Consider the following 13,675-nt stretch of genomic DNA (forward strand, 5'->3'; position numbering starts at 1 on the left):
TACAGCTCGGAATAAAATGATGTTTCAATCCATTTTAACCAGCGTTCCGACTCATTCATGTTTCTTAACATTACTCTGCATTGACCACTTAAAAGCTACAAACCATGGAAAGTTCAAAGAAGACCTCTGTGCTTATTTCACTAACATTTTAATTCCGATAAAGTTTAAACTACTGAATGCAGCTATTTTCATAACAACAAAAAAAAAGGAGTCTGCTATTAAAATGTGGGGGACTGTAATAAAATGGAGAAATTCATTAGCATCAAAGTTCCTTGGTTCATGAAACAAACTGGCTCAAGGGAGGCAACAAGAAAAGTGTGAATAAACCTCAACTGTTTTGTTGTTTATTTATAAATATCTATGCACATATTCAAGACCCAACTCGAATATCACCTCCAGGTGACTACTTACCTTTTCCTCTCCTGTTTTCCAGTGTATAAATCTCTATTCTTATGCATATTTCCTTAGATAATAGATATCTCCTCTACTCAACTTTTGGCTTCATAAAAACAAAAGTCCTTGTTTTGTCGATTTTGCAGCCCCAGGCCCTGGCATAGTGTCATACTTTCAAGAAAGGTTTATTGACAAAGTAAAAGAGTATTTTAATCAAGGGCCTCCTATATATGTACTAGGGGCTGGTCATTGTTGCTTTAATAGTAATTTTTTTAAAAATCCCTGATCTGCTCCTGTCCTCAAGAACCTTACTGTCTGATTGTGGAATTTAAAGAGGCAGAGGGTTTGTTTACTAGTTAACCCCTCTGTCTTCACCCAACCAGTTTGTCGGGAGTTTAATAGCAACTTGCCTGTATTTGTTTCACAAAGGGTTTATATTCCAAACATAGCCATCATCATAAAAAATCAGGGAATTGTGTCACACCATCTTAATACTATCCTTAATGGTCTCTTCAAAATTAAGGAAAAAGATCCATAAGATTCCAAATTGTTTATTAAAGAAAAGCTCTGACTGATGAAATGTTTCAGACCATGCCTGCCATATTTTTTAAAGAAAGGAAAATTTTAAATGTTAACATGTGGAAGTCACTATATTCATTTAGTTATAAAATATATCTAGTAAAGAGCTGCTTCTAGGTATAATTTATACATTTAATACGTGCAACTATAAATCAAAAGCACTCACCGTGGGGTGTTTCTAGTGAAATTGTCCCACTCTCCATTAATTTTACTGACTGGAATTTCAGTCGAAGATTAAGCAGTTGATTTTTCAAGTAGTAACACAAAATTCTCGTTTCTCTTAATGGAAGATGGTGAGAAAGGGTGTTTTCCACATTTCTGGCCTATGAGGAGAGACAAAGCAGTTATATTGTACCGGATTGGAAAGACAATGCTCCCGTTTGGATAGGTTGGGTTCTTTTGTTTGTTTTTTGGGGGGTTTTTTTAGTCACCTATACACATAGTGTAGAGGTTGAGAATTTTCTTATTCAAGGGAATTATAAAATATATATTTTTAATGGGGAAAATCTGCTATACTAAAAATATAAAAGCTATGTCACCCCAATGTGTGAAATAATTGTGATTTGAAGTATTAGGGTCCATTATCCCCATAGAAACCTGCACACCTATCACAGGTTGGGGTTTGGTTTTTGATTTGGATAATATGGACCCTATAGTGGTCCATCGCACTCTGTCACCCAAAATGTCCCACAATAAAAGTGTGTGATAACTCAGTCTTCCCCATGGGAATTAGCCAACTCTGATGCAGGCCTCAGTCTAATTTTTTAAAGAGCTACTTGCTGTATATTTCCCACCAGACAGTCTTAAAATTTATTGTGAGCTTATACACCATATGAAAATTCAGGGTAGTATTGGTAGATCTTTCTTAATTCCAATAATCATCAAGCACCTTTTAAACACTGTTTACTAAATGATTAATCTCCTATTTTTTTCAACATCTTTATTGGAGTATAATTGCTTTACAATGGTGTTTTAGTTTCTGCTTTATAACATAGTGACTCAGCTATACATATACATATATCCCCATATCCCTTCCCTCTTGCATCTCCCTCCCACCCTCCCTATCCCACCCCTCTAGGTGGTCACAAAGCACCGAGCTGATCTCCCTGTGCTATGCAGCTGCTTCCCACTAGCTACCTATTTTACATTTGGTAGTGTATCTCCTATTTTTAACATGAGTCTTTCTAAATTGTTTTCCTAAATCCTGGGAAAAGCACTCCAAAATAATATCTTGTGAAAGAGAGCACAAACGTACAGCATACACACAGATAAGTATTTGTAGTCCACTTTCAATTTATTCAAAATATACTCCTCTCCCAGTTAAAGGAGAAAATGATTACATATTCAGTTATCTTGAAATAATTAAAAGGTCATCAATTTCCTGTCATGAAAGTGATATGGTTTAATTACATTGTATAAATGTATTGACCAGGCCATGGGGGAGAGTATCCCCCTGAGACGTTATTATCCTAACAACAATCTGACCTCCACTGAGTGGGATATAAGTGTGTACTTAGAGATTTGTGTATATGTGTGGATTTTAAAATAACTGTAGATTTGGGATTAGCAGATACAAACTACTATATATAAAATAGTTAAATATAAGGTCCTACTGTATAGCACAGAGAACTATATTGGACATCTTGTAATAACCTGTAATGAAAAAGAGTATGAAAAAGAATATAACTATATGTATGACTGAATCACTTTACTGTATACCTGAAACTAACACAATATTGTAAATCAACTCCTTCAGTTTTAAAAAAAAGAATCAAATAAATATAGCAGGATTTTATCTGAAACAACAATAGAAAATAAAAAATAAAATTGTGTTTAGGGCAATTGTATTGAGATTAATTAAGGTTTGGTTTACTACCCAGAGTCCACAAGTCAAATATCATCCAGACTGCCAATTTAGGGTGAAAAGTAAGGACTCAAGAGTTCAAAATATAGGGAAGTCAGTTAAAAAAAGCAAAGGATTAGAGTAAAAAGATAATGACTATAGAGTCTCTGAATGGTAAAGCTGGTTGGAACCAGAGAGAGTGTAAGATTTGTTCATATTTTTCTATGAGAAAATAAAATACTTATTCATATAAATACAGAATTCACTTATATTAATGTATACAAACTTTCCCTTTGCAAGGATTTCATCCCATTAGACTAACTATTGAAATTGGGCAAAGAAAATGGCCAATAAAAATGACAATTAAATAGAACATCCCTCAAGGTAATCATATTTGCAGTTTCCCCTAATCTATCCTAAAACAGTTAAAAGGAACAAGTCTCTAAGCTGAAGGGTTCATTCTGATATCACGCAGTCACAAGTCTACATGAGCTAGGGAAAACCTACATAGTAAGTAGTGTGGAAAAACTCCGTTGATTAGCTAGAATGTCAAAATGTAGTATTTCTACCCCAAAATTTTGTTACAACAAGTGGTAACATACAATAGTTTCCAATACAGAGAATTTCTTCAAAGTGAGGTCAATTAGAGTCTTAACACACTGTTATTAACACATGGATTAATAATTCACAAAACAGATTTTTCTCCTCTCTTTACCTCACACCACTCCATGCTTGAGGCTTAACAGGTTGCTTGGATACCTCTACAAAGGCCGTTTCTGCTTCATTCATTTGAGCCTGTGCACTGGTTGTCTGTTTCCTGGATGCCACTCCCCACCTCTCTCCCATCCCCACCCGGTAAACAGACTCAACTTGAAGATCAAAGTTCCTAGTAAAGCCCCCAGAGCTGGAGTGGGGCATTTCTTCCACTATTTACCGTATTTACCTCTAACCATGCCTCAAGTATGCAAAGCAGCACAGTAAATGGAAACAACACTGCATCAGGAGTCAGTTCCCTGTTTTGTCACTTACCACCTCTGTGATCCTGAGGAAGCTTCCTAATCACCCAAGCCTTGGACTCCTTATGTGTAAAACTGGGATAACGACACATAACTAAAAAGTCTTACAACAACTAAAAAGAGAATTTGTGAAAAGCCCAGCACAGCGCATGGCACACGGGGGCACTCAGCAAATGGTACACCTTCCACAAATCCCATCTCCCTTCTCCAGGGTTCCCTCCAATAACCCTGCAGCCCACCAGAGTGGGGACCCTGGGGACGATGCACCCTATGTTAGGTCAGCACCCTGCTTGCTGCCCCCTGAAGCCTTATGTATACATGAAGTTTCCTCTGGGTTACAGCCTTCTTCTCCTCCTCTGTCTCCCCAGCTGATCCCAGGTTCCCACACAGATTGTGATTCACATCATCTGGGGGTGAGGTCTGCAGTTGAGTAGTTTTTATTTTTTTAAACTTTAAAAACTTATTTTATATTGGAGTATAGTTGATTACAATGTTGTATTAGTTTCAGGTGTACAGCAAAGTGATTCAGTTATACATATACATATATTGATTCTTTTTCAGCTTCTTTTCCTATATAGGTTATTAAAGTACATTGAGTAGAGTTCCCTGTGCTATACAGTAGGTCTTTGTTGATTATTTTATATAGAGTAGTGTGTATCTGCTAATCCCAAGCTCTTAATTTATCACTCCCCCCAACCTTTCCCCTTTGGTAAGCATAAGTTTGTTTTCTATGTCTGTGAGTCTGTTTTTGTTTTGTGTTTTGTTTTTTTTTGGGGGGGGCTGGGATATTAATTTTCTTTTTTTAATTTCTATTTTATATTGGAGTATAGTTCATTTGCAATGTTGTGTTAGTTTCAGGTGTACAGCAAAGTGATTCAGTTCTATATATACATATATCTATTTTTTTCAGATTCTTTTCCCATATATGTTATTACAGAATATTGAGTAGAGTTCCCTGTGCAATACAGTAGGTCCTTGTCGATTATGTATTTTATAGATAGTAGTGTGCGTATGTTAATCCCAACCCCTTAAAGCCCTATGTATACATGAAGTTTCCTCTGTGTTACAGCCTTCTCCTCCTTATCTGTCTCCCCAACGGATTCCAGTTTCTGACACAGAGGTTGTGATTCACATCATCTGAGGTGGAGTCTGCAGTTGAGTATTATTTAAACCCCTAGGAGTTATTCTAATGTGCAACCAGGATTGAAGCCCAACACAACCTTCCATGATCCCTCCAGCTAACAGAGCCCCTCTCCAAATGTACTGTAATTGTTGGTTCCTAGATGGCGACACTCTTCAAGGTCAGCACTGTGTTTCATTCAACTTCAAATCACTAAAAACTTAACACAATGTCGAGCATTTTGCAGACCCTCAAAATCTTAATAAATAAATAAAAGGGTAAAATGTTGGATAAATGGCCCACCTTGCTAGTCCTCTTTTCTTTTCTGGAGAATGTGTATAGTATTTCTCCTACTCACAAAGACACTGAAAAATTAAATCAAGTTTTTTTAAAAAAGCATATGTTTGGGTGGGATGAATTGGGAGCTTGTGATTGACATATATACACTACTATATATAAAATAGATAACTAATGAGGATCTACTGTATAGCACAGGGAACTCTATTCGGTGCTCTGTGGTGACCCAAATAGGAAGGAAATCCAAAGAAGAGGGGATATATGTATACATGTGGCTGATTCACTTTGCTGTACAGCAAAAACTGACACAACAGTGTAAAGCAAGTATAGTCCAATAAAAAAATAAAAAGCATATGTTTAAATAAATATGTACTGTATAAAGCAATAGCATTAACAAACTCCAATAATATATGTTCATATTCACTTTATACAATATGAAAGCTGAAAGTAGGAATGTTTGTGAAAACATATGAATTTAGTCATTCAAACGTGTCTCTTGAAATCATTTCTTTTTAATTTGTGGCTTTTATCAGTAACCCTGGAAATAACTTCTTTAAAGTAGAATTCATGGCCACAGTGACTTTGAACTCAGCTCACAGAGACTGATAGATGCTGAGCTAAACAGCATCTCACTTGAAACAAGACTGGCATGTGAAGCTATGGCCCCAGAAGAAGAAGGATCACGTGTACAGTCAGTGCCGCTCCTAGACCCAGAGCTGGATCAAATTCGAAAAAGCAGAACACAACCAGAATCCACTCTCTAAGCATCATTCCTCAGGTAAGGCTTGGACACCTCCAACTCTGATCCCCCCACAGGGGACAATTCGTACTTGAACGGTGCCCTGGGTGAGTCTATTATTGCCTGTAGGATGTGGAGAATAGCAGTATTCATTTCCAACTGGGTTCTTGACAAATTACCACAAACTTAGAGGCTCAAAAACAGTCCACAGATTTATTCTCTAACAGTTCTGGAGGTCAGACATCCAGAATGAGTCTTAAGGGACTAAAATCAAGGTGTCAGCAGGGCCAGTTCCTTCTGGAGTCTCCAGGGGATAAGCTGTCCCTTGTCTCTTCCAGCTGCTGGTGGCTCCTGACAGCATCACTCCAATCTCTGCCTCTGTGGTCTCATCACATCCTCCTCCACGGTAGTCAAGTCCCCTTCTGCCTCCCCCTTAGGTTTACATTTGGGGCCACCTGGATAATTCAGGATAATCTCTGAATCTCCAGGTCCTTAACTTAATCACATCTATAAAGTCCTTCTTGCCATGGAAGATGACATTCACAGGTTCTGGAGATTAGGATGTGGGCATCTTTAGGGGCCATTATTCAGCCTGTACAGACAGACAACTAGATGAAAGTAAGATCTGTCCACAAATAATTATAATACAAGGCAGCACATAAAGATGCTGTAAGAGAAGGACAGGTGAAGACATACAGAAATAAGAGAGGAAATAAGTCCTTCCCACTAAGAAGGGTCAGGAAAGGCCCTGTGGGCTGTAGGATTTGACCTGGTCTTGAGAGATGGGAAGATTTGGAAAAAGTAATACTCAAAATATGTCAGTAAAAAAGTCAGTAATCGATACTCATTCTTCCTGTGGTGTGCACATACACATACACACACAGTAAAATAAACCAAAACAATTTTTTGAAAAAGACTGATTGGGAGTATTCTGGACCTGTCAGCCAATGGTATAAACTGTGACCAAGGGTATAAATCAATATTATATAAAATATTGAAATTCTGGAACAAGATTTAACTGAAATCTACAGAACACAATAGTCAAGGAACTGGCTATCTTATGGCATATATATATAACATGTATGGTAAAAGAAATATTTTAAATAAATGAGAAAGGGGTAAGTCATTTCATAAATAAATCCCCCTGGAACAATTGATTATTTGATGAAAAAATTTATTTAGACTCTTACCTAAAATCATTCACCAAACAATATAAATTCCAAGGGAACTTTAAAATTAAATATAAAATATCAATATATAAGAAATCAAGAAGAAAAAACTTTTTAAATTTACCATCATTGGAGGAGGTCCAATTTACTAAAAGTAAGATGAAAATATTATTATATGTTACTAAGTTTAAATTTTAAGCTTCTCTTCAATCAAAATAAATAAATAGAACAAAATTAAAAGGCAAACATCATATTTGGGGGAAAATAGTCACAGGAAATACTACCTAGACAAAGTACTAATATCATTATATATATAAAAAGGTTAATCAAACTGAATTTTAAAATACTGAAGCTCCAGTGGATAAATTGACAGAGGATGTGAATAGGCAATTTCCAAAAAGGAAATATAACTAATCAACAAATGTGTGGAAAATGTTCTCCTTCACTAGTAATCAAGGAATGGGGCATTAAAATAAAAATGAAGTAACCTTTGACCCCTATCAAATTAGCAAAGATTTTTTTTAAAAATAATAATTTCCACTGCTGATAAGGGGACTGTGAAAAAGGTACTCTCGAATATTGCTGATATTTTGGTATAATCCTTTTGGAAAGCAATTTGGCAAAGAGCCTTGCAATGTTTATACTCTAACTCAGTAAGTCCACTTTTGAGAATGGAGCCTAAGAAAATAATTCTGAATATTCAGAAGCACTATTTATAAAAGGAAAAGAAAAAAATCAGAAGTAATCTAAATACCAGATACAAACACAGTTTTTACATAAATTGTGTATATTCACTTCATTAATTATAATGTAACTTTTAAAAATTATATTTATAAAGAATATGCAATATATGGAAAATATAAGCATTACAATGTTAAGTGAAAAAAAGAGTAGGATAGAAATAGTATATATATGATCCTTCCATTTAGAATGAAAACAAATAGAATAAAGATTAGATATAAATACAAAAAAATATTAACAGTGTCTGTCTTTGGATAGTGAAACCATGGATGAAATAGATAATAGATAGATGGATAGATATTTGTTTGTTTTAATTATAAGATATCCTTTTGTTGTCATTGTCAAACTCTTACAGTTTGTCACATAAAGCTTCATTAAAAACTAATTTTTAAATGCCCCCAATTAAACTTTTTTCCTACTGAAAATCTTCAGGAAATAAATTTTTTCCATTTTTTTAAAATAAAAACTGGCTTTTGTTTTTGATTTTTTTGTTGTTGTTGTCGGTATGTAAATAACACAAGAATTACAAATTTAGAATCTCCTTCAAGCTAATACCCAGACCACTTTCCTTCTAAGACAATAGTTATCTGGTACAGCATTTTAAATCTCCATTGATTACACCATAACCCTCATAAAGTGTTTCTACTTGCTCATAACTTCTCCCATAAGCTCTGAAATTCAAATAAGTGATACAGTTTTTTAAAAATTCTAATCTAGGTTTTGATATATATCTGTCTAGAGATAAAAGCTAAGTTGATTTCGTGTTTTTTTGTTTTTTTTTTTGCTGTACGCGGGCCTCTCACTGCTGTGGCCTCTCCCGTTGCGGAGCACAGGCTCCGGACACACAGGCTCCGCGGCCATGGCTCGCGGGCCCAGCCGCTCCGCGGCATGTGGGATCTTCCGGGATCGGGGCACGAACCCGTGTCCCCTGCATCGGCAGGCGGACTCTCAACCACTGCGCCACCAGGGAAGCCCTGATTTCGTGTTTTTAAAAAGATCTCCAAATATTATATGTGCTTCAAATCTCATTAGCAATTAGTTTTTAAACTGTTTGCTCATTGAACGTAACATTTGCAGATAATTTTAAGAAGTGATTTTTAAAATTGCTTTAATAAATTCATCAAATAACTCCCCACTGTTGGATTTGGCAAAAATGGAGTTTGAGGTTGAGGGAAAGAAGGGATGCAGGCCCAAGAGTCCAGACAATCTGGGAGCCAGAAACCAGTGGCCCAGCAAGATGCCTGGTCACATCCAGAACCCAGGAGCCACTTGGCACTGGGAACGAAATGCACCCTTCTGTCTTGGACACCAGACCTGGGACGCAGCCAAGAATGGGGCTTGCCTTGGGGGACTTTTAGGAACCTTCCTGCACCAGTCCTGCACCTTCTCTTGCTGGAGCTCTCCCCTCTGCTGGGGAGTAGTCAGCCATGCAGAGCAGCATCCAGGCCCTCTTGGGAGCCCTGCTCCCATGGACCAGGCAAGGAGCCGTGGTCAAACATGACATTGTCTTTAGGACACAAGGAAGACTTGAATATCTCCCTGAACTTCTCTTGCCTGGTTTGTAGCCATGTTGGATCAGGCCAGAAACTGTGACCTCCTGATACACAGTGTCTAGACAGTATGACATCCAAACCACATCAGCAGGCCTCATCTCATCATAAAAAATGTCAACATTCTGGAATTGCACCATCCAGAATTGTAGCCACTAGCCACATAAAGCCATTTAACGTTAACTTTAAATTTATTAAAATTAAATAAAACTTAAAATACAGGTCCTCTGTTGCACAAGCCATAGTTCAAGTTCAGCCAGAGGTGTCTGGTGGCTGCCACCTCGGACAACACATGTCTAGACCATTCCCACCATCACAGAAAGGCCCACGGGGCAGCACTGTTCCAGAACATACTGGTTCTAGCAGGGAGTCAAGGGGCCCACTTCCCCCATTTCTAAGACAGTAAAACTTAGAGGATCTGACTCGAAAAAAAAAAAAAAAAAAAAAAAAAAAAAAAAAAACAGGGAAGAAGCTCAGATGCTGTTACCATCTAATTAATTAATTAAAATTTGCCTTCAGCCCCGTCCATATAAAATAAACTCCTGACTGTGGTCAGCGGTTACAGGCAGACTTTGTCATTTTGCTTACTGACTACACATTTTCATTGATCAATTCTAAATTGGATTATTGTTAGTTTTAAAAGCGCCTGAGCAGCAGAAAGTGGCCATGTGGCAGGCAAAGGGGAGATTGATAGCAGAATAAACAGGGAAAGTGACAAGATTCGAGGCTGAATTGATCACTGTCAGCGGGTCCGTGGTCAGCTGTCTGCCCTTTAGTGCCCAAAGTAAACATCAGAATAATGTTTAGACAAACACATTTGATTTTTGAGGTAATGGGTATGTCAACTAAATGACAAACCTTAGAAAGGTCAAAAGGATAGCCATTTTTCAGACTCTTTCAACCATTAATCGTTGATTTTGGTAACAGTGCTCTGGTAGGCAGAGCGGGGAGAGGACGTCGCCTTGTATGCGCTGTGTGATGCTCCAGACAGACCTCCCCAGGATTCACCTGGTCGTCAAAATAAAATGCTGCTGTAAGCTAAGAGTTCCTCCTTTAAAAATGGAACTCAGCATCTCAGTTGTCTAAAGACAATCCAAAAGGCAACAATTTTATAATCCTTTGAAGGGATTCAGTCCTTTAGTACCCACTAAAATCATATTTCTGTGGCCTGTTATCTACAATAAAACAAAGCACAGCAAATCCATTCCTAATCATCCATTAGCCTCTGAGAAATTTATAACGTTGTTCCAAACACAGGAAATCACTGGTGAATCACAAGTATCCGAAATTATAATTTGGTACAATTCACCACTTGCTGGGTCATTTTTAATGTGATTTTTTTCCCTTTGAAATATCATACATTAACTATGACTTAAAGGCCAATCAGTGCTGATGGTGACTATTGCGAGAGTCCCAAATTCACCTGGTTTATCTGATCACACAAAGCATTTTTTTTCTTTTGCCTAGAGGGATGTGACAGATGAAACTGGATGGGAATGGAATGTAGGTAGAGATGTTCCTGCCTCCAGAAGGAGCTGAGCATGACCCTGCTTCTCACAGAAGAATATCATGGTGTTCTTGTGTGCTGGCAGTTGCTACATGCAAATCATAATTTATCAATCTATTGAAACTATGTCACTTGCCAAAATGTTAGGACTCTCTAAACTCATCAAGCACATCAATGTACGTAGGAAGTCAGAGAAATATGAAGTGTGTATTTGAGTCCTACCTGTAAACACACGTGCCATGGCATGGAGTGCACAACCCTCAGATAAAATAGTGTAACAAGTAGGAAGCATAAACCATATAGAGGTCTATTGTTTTGCTGTGTAAAATTCCCGCAAACTCACTGTGCAGCTTGGGTACTTAGGAAATAAGTCTTTGAATATATCTGCAGTGTGGGAGTGTCTTAGTCAACTTCAGTGCCATAACAAAATACCTAGAGTGGGTGGCTTGAACAATAAAACTTTATTTTCTCACAGCTCTCGAGTCTAGAAGTCCAAGATCAAGGAGCCAGCATGGTCAGTTTCTGGTGGGAGCTCTCTTCCTGGATTGTAGACAGCTGTCTTCCTGCTGTGTCCTCACAGGGCAGGGAGAGAGAGGGAGAAAGGGAGAAAGCAAGCTCTTTAGAGCCTCTTTTAATAAGGTCACTAATCCCACCTTAAAGGCCCCATCCTCATGACCTCATCTAAACCTAATGACCTCCCAAAGGCCCCACCTCTGAATACCATCATGTTGGAGGTCAGGGCTTCAACATATGAATGTAGGGGGCACACAATCAGTCCATAGCAGGAAGCATAAGGTTATCAGCTTATGGAGGTGGATGTTACTGATGTTCACCAATTTCTAGTTCTTGTCTATTTCTAGTGACGTCTTCATTACATTTCTCCATACCCTTGGAATTAAGTTTGGCTATGTCATTAGTCATGGCTAATGAAATATGAGGCATGTCACTTCCAGGCTAAAACATGTCCCTGCTGTTGCTCAGCTCTCCTGTCATCTCTTACACTATCAAGGTAAGTCCTGAGCCTCTTGTGATGCTCAGGTGTATTCTAGTTACCATGCTGCAGAAGAGCTGAGCAGCTTAAAAAAAGCATTGACTTATATTCATGGATGCTGTGAGTCAAGAATTTGAACAGGGTAAAAAGAGGATGACTTGTCAATGTTCCATTATATCTGAGGCTGGGAAGTCAATGGCTAATGTCTAGAATCATCTGAAGACTTGTTCAGTCACATATCTGGTGCTGGGGAAGAAGATTCAAAGGCTGACTGCCACCTTGAGTGCCCACTGTAGACTCTCTAAGTGGTGGGGACTTGCTCACAAATGGCAACATCAAGGCAGTCAGATTTCATACATGGTGGCCCAGGGCTCCAGCAAAGAAGGCAGAAACTACGTGGCCTTTTGAAGCCAGCTTGGAAGGCACACATATTACATCAGGTATATGCTATTAGCTGAAGTATCAATAAGCTGTTCCAGGTTCAAGGAGAGGGGACACAGATACCATCTCTCCATCACAGGAGTGTCAAAGAACATCTGTGCATGTCTGGAGTCAGTGGGGAGGGGACTTTTTAAGACCACTACTGAGGGTGTGGAATGCCTGTTTGGAGCACAGCCCCACTGCCCTTCCACAAAACCATGTGGAATAATAATAAACTCTTACTGGGTTAAGCCACTGAGGTTTTAGTGGCATCTGTCCATGCCCAACCCAAATAGAATATCTCCTTAAGTCCTCAAAGAGCTAATGAGCTTCCTCCATAAATATCAAATTAACCAAAACAGGAAAGGCTTCTACTTTAGAGGAGTATAGCTCCAGTACTAAATTCATGCCTCAAAAGCAATCAGGTTGGAGTGTATACCTGAGTTACTTTGTTGTACAACAGAGGTTGGCACAGAACTGTCAATCCATTGTACTTCAATAAAAAAAAAATTATAAAAAAAAAAGCAATCAGGTTACACAACTTTAAACCAACATCCCCAAACTGTGTTTGGAGGAACACAATATATATGTCCAATATTTTTAGCAAGAAAATGGAGGTTCCCAATAAAGCCACAATAGCATGTACCTGCCCCAGGTATCTGCCTCCAACTGCCTGCTAAGTGGCCGTGTCAAACATCGCAGATCAGCCTCAACACTAACCATCAAACAATCGTCTCCTGAGTCCCAAAAACTACTTTCTCTAAGATTCATTGTAGTATAGTTCCTCTCTAAACCCACATTATGTTTGTATCTTTGTGTATTTAAATTCCTGTCTTTGGTCTCCTTTGGTACAGAGGAGAGAGTATGGGCTTGAATTCTACTATTTGACCAGTTATTTCCAATAAGTATGTCAAAGTATCATTCTATGTCTAAAGTTGAACTAAAAGCTGGATTGGGGGGGTGGGGGATCTACTGAAGACTTGTTAGCGAAGGCTAAGATCTGAAGTAGCATTTCGTCTCCCTGGGGAGGCAAGATGGGCACACAAAACCACATTAGTCATCTGATCGTGTATGATAAGGACATTATCAGAGTCATGAGAAAGGAGATGAGAATTGGTTAAAGTAGAAGGAGACAGCTTTACAGAGGGAACTGGATTCAGCTTGTCTTTGCAAGGAAGACAGATTGGACTGTAAGGGGAGGAGAAAGAATGCGCAGACCATGGAGAGGCAAGAATGCTCATGGGAGAATCTAGTGCAAGGAAGAAACCAGACAGCTGGACTGTGTACAGTGTCCTCATAAAGCATCAAGT

General features: G+C 38.3%; 1 protein-coding gene across 7 annotated transcripts in view; it reads right to left on the reverse strand.

The window, feature by feature from the left end:
• Positions 1–1,271: 1,271 nt before the first annotated feature.
• SETD4 (SET domain containing 4) overlaps positions 1,272–13,675 on the reverse strand; it is a 434,330-nt gene continuing 421,926 nt past the window's right edge. For 2 of the 7 annotated variants that reach the window (XR_014294477.1, XR_014294478.1), the window contains exon 18: positions 1,278–1,295. The gene's annotated coding sequence lies outside the window, so the exon portion shown is untranslated. Of the gene's footprint in view, positions 1,296–13,675 lie in introns of all 7 variants that reach the window. The other 5 variants (XR_014294479.1, XR_014294480.1, XR_014294474.1 and 2 more) reach the window with 4 other exon arrangements.

Source organism: Mesoplodon mirus (genome assembly GCF_964341445.2).
Source record: "Mesoplodon mirus genome assembly, chromosome: 6".
In the NCBI taxonomy this organism is placed as follows: domain Eukaryota; kingdom Metazoa; phylum Chordata; class Mammalia; order Artiodactyla; family Ziphiidae; genus Mesoplodon; species Mesoplodon mirus.